We start from the raw sequence: 4,345 nt of genomic DNA on the forward strand, positions 1-4,345 counted from the left end.
TTTTTAGCCATAGTATTGGTTATTGTCGCTTTAAGAGAAGCAATGGTAAATTACTCTTATGACTCTCATATTTAATTATTTTAGGCTTATAGAAAACCTGGGTTCCTGCAATACTTAACTTTGTTTTCTAATTAACAGCACCTGCAATTCATTCTTTGCAAAAAGATGCCATAGGCAAAGCTATTAAAAATCTCTGTAACTCTGCACATTACACCTGCTTGTAAGGTAGATATTAAAAGGCAAATTGCGACATGTGGGTTGAATTGCAGGACAAATAATATTTACAAATATGAGCAACTAAATTGAACTGCTTATTTTAATTATAGTACGCTGCCATATAGTATTCAATATATAAATATAAAACTTAAATTGTATTTAAAGTGCAACCAAATTTTTAAGGTGAACAGGGAATTCCCTGAAATGCAATTGAAAGCAAATTTTAGAAGAGTGAATGGGAAAACAGAGTTAGGGAAAACCATTACATAAGAAGAAAAGTTTGCAACTTAAGGTGGAAACAGTGTTTTGCAGTTTCCAGTGTGGACTTAGTGAATTTCAAATACTTTCAGCATAAACTTGTACAGAAGTCATGTCTCTATGTTTTGAACACCAGTATGTGAAGAAGAAACTGCAATATAAATCAGGAAGTTTTTTAAAGTATAATTTTACTAACAAATTTTCTTTGAACCTAGCACATCCTCTTAAAAGTAAAATAATATGTATCTCTTTATACTGGTGCTATAATGTAATAATTATGATACATTAAAAAAGTAAATATTTATTGAGAAACATAATTATTATTAAAATTTTTATACCATTCTTTTCACCCCTGCCCCCATCAAATTAGTTTAAAGTAATTGTCATTCACTATTTTTTTGTTTTAATACAAAATTAGCCTCTTTATTTTGATGACGGTATTATTAAAACTGTTCTTGAGAGGATGGAAAATGAGAGATGCTGGGGGTGGAGTTGGATTATTTGGTTTCAAGAATGGCCATGACCTTGTTTGCACAGTGTTCTCCAAACATACAATGCTTGCTTGCTCTGTCTTTACACAGACGTTTCTTTTGTATGTTGAAATAGCTAGTATATATATATATACACATACATATATATGTGTATATATATACACATACATTCCTGGTAAGAGTAACGTTGTAAGGCAGTCACTCCTGTTTGTTCCTCCTATTCTTAGGAGTACTCGTGAATTAATTCAAAACATATTTATCTAGAACTGCTTATCATAAAAAGATACAACTAGAGAAAAGCCAGATGGAAGAGAAGCATAGGGCAGGGTATGTGAGAAGGGGCACCAGCACCCAAACTCTCTCTCTCTCTCTCTCTCTCTCTCTCTCTCTCAGCTTTCCATCTCCCAGCACCTCCACGTGTTCATAAACCAGGAAGCTCTCTGAACTAATTATTTTGGGTTTTTTTTTTAGAGGCTTCATTATTTAGGCATGATTGATTAAATCATTGGCCATTGATGATTAATTCAACCTCCAGACCCTCTTCCCTCCCCAGAGGTTACTGGGGTGTGAATGAATGCTTCAATCCTTTAATCACATGGTTGGTTCTCCTGGCAACCAGCCTCCATCCTTAGCTGCCACCAAAGTCACCTCAATAACAGAACAAAAGACATCTGAATTGCTGTCTCCACTTAAAGAAATTCTCAGAATTTTAGGAGCTCTGTGCTAGGAAAAGAGATGAAGACCAAATATGTATTTATTATGAATCACAATATCACACTTTATAACATTTTAAGGCCAAGGTCCAGAAGTAGAACACATTATTTCTGTCCACCCCCAACTGGCCTGAACTCATTTACGAGACTGCTCATAATTGTAAGGAAGGCTATGAAGTGCAGTCTCCAGCATTGTGCTCAGTTTAAACTCTGGGTAAGGGGTTCATCAATTAAAAGGAAGAAATTTCTAATGCACAGTAAGAGATGGGTAGGTGAATCTGTCAATCTGATATCTAGTAAAGGTTTTAAAATCTTCTGATTTTTTTTTTCAGTGTTTTACCTTTAGTCTGTTTTCACTCAGAATTACTTGGAAGAAATTAAAGTATGTCACTATGAGTTGAATTCAGAATATTATCATTTGATTATGCTGCAGTCAGTAGTTTAAAAGACTATGTTTCTAATTGTGCTTGTGTTATCTTTTGTGACCTAAGTCTTAGAGATCAGCCTCAGTTAACTAAGAGTTACCAATTAATGCTAGGCTTATTTTACAGAATTCTCTTGTTATGCTTTCTATTACACTTGGATAGTTAATTTTGCTAATTTGCAGAAGAGATAAACTGTAAAAGTGGATACTGATGGAGTGCAGGGCAGACCACCCCAAAATATGCCAAAGCGATATATTGATCATTTTGGATTACAGTTACTAGAGAAACAGTCAGTGAATGAAGGATACTTTGACCCTCCTCTCTGTCTTCTCAAAAGCAGGAAATAAATTTCCCCCATGACATGTACTTTTCCTGCATCAGCGGGTAGAGAGACATCCTTACCTCTCTAGAGATAGGGAATTCAGGACCAGAAGACTAGATAAACAAACTCTGCTTAGTTTCTTCACTAATTAGTACACAAGCCTAAGGTGTTTTTTGTTTTGTTTTGTTTTGTTTTGTTTTGTCAGTGCTTCACAAATTTATTGTGTAAAAGGTACATAAACAGCTTTCTCTGGTCATTTGTTAGGTCCTATATCTATAAGACCTCTGTATGTATGAGATTAAATTTGTTTTCTTTTTCTCCTGTCTTTTGTCAATTTAATTATTAGACCAGCCGAAAGAACCAAGAGTGGTAGGAGGAAATTTTCCCCTCCATGAAATTGTAATATGATAAAATTCTTTTTGATATATTCTAATAAAAGCCAGTTTACTCAAATGCAGCCACCAGTTAGGGTTACTCTCACAGTGACTCATTCTTCCATGTTCCAAAATCCCCAAGGAATTTGTATTTCTCTGTTTTGTGTTCAGACTTTTTGATTATTTTAACTAGGAGCATCCAGTGTCTCAGAAAGCTGGAGTTTAAAGAAAGGCTTATGAATGTGGTCCACAGAGTGACCTTCGAGGCTCAAGAAAGATAAAGGAGACCGGGGACCATAATGAAACCACCTAAGCCAAGCCAATAAGGAATGATAATAGCAGCAAGAAAAGAAATAGAAAAATGGAAGAAAGAAATGCAGACAATGAGGTTCAGAGAAACCAGGATTTTGTCATTGACCATGAAATAAAAAAATAACAGAAAAAAATGGTTTCACAACCATCCAAAGCAAATCCAAAACATTTACAATGCTTCTTGCTATAACAGAAAATCCTTTTCCAACTAAAGTAAACAATAAGGGAATTTCTCTATACCCAGAAATATGTGCTAGGATAATTTTGGGATTGATGATTGATTGATTTCGGTACATCCAGCTCTAAGCCCCCAGCGAATACCTATGTAATACATTGCCACTAATTGGACCATAAGCCCATTCCTGAACCAAATAATGACAAACAGTAACCCTGCATTCTAGTTTTCCCCAATATGTTAATTCCTGTCATTCTGACATAATTAAATAGTGTCACCTTTCACTTTTAAAATTGTCCCAGTTTGAGTAATAAATCATATTGTCAATTTACCTAAAGTTGATCTGGTCAAATCCTGAAAGTTGGTAATGGGATCAGCTTTTTGGGGGGTGTATGTACAAGATAAAATAGGAGGGATGATATCTGAATGAAACCAGGATTCCTTATGAAACAAAAAGAGAAAAAGATCTTTATAAGAAATCAAGAATGCCTATAAGGTATCATTTCCTGACGTAGTGGACTGAATTGTGTTCCCCCTTAAACTGATATGTTGAAGCCCCCATATTACTGCATTTAGAATTAGGGCAACAAGAGATAATAAAGGTTAAGTGAGGTCATGAAGAGGGAACCTTAATCCAATAGGACAGATGTTCTTATAAGAGAAGGAGACACCATAGATCCCTCTCTCTACATACATAGAGAAGAAGCCATGTGAAGGTACAATAAAAAGGTGGCAATCTACAAGCCAAGAAGACAGCTCTCACCAGAAACCCATGCTGATGGCACCCTGATCTTGGACTTACAGCCTCCAGAACTGTGAGAAAATAATTTTGTGCTATTTAGGACACCTAGTCTGTGGTATGTTGCTCTGGCAGCCGGAACTGATTAATATGCCTGCTATATATTTTTTTCTCTAAGTATATCTGGGTTTATTCATAATGCTAGACACTTTCGAATGTGAATGCTTAGGGGGAAACATGGGCTCTTTTATAATTTTTCCACTCCATCTGCCTCTGCATTTAGGATTCTCTAGTTCTCTCATTACAGAGCTAAGCCCTCA

This window comes from Pteropus alecto, unplaced genomic scaffold (assembly GCF_000325575.1).
Source record: "Pteropus alecto unplaced genomic scaffold, ASM32557v1 scaffold81, whole genome shotgun sequence".
NCBI lineage: Eukaryota > Metazoa > Chordata > Mammalia > Chiroptera > Pteropodidae > Pteropus > Pteropus alecto.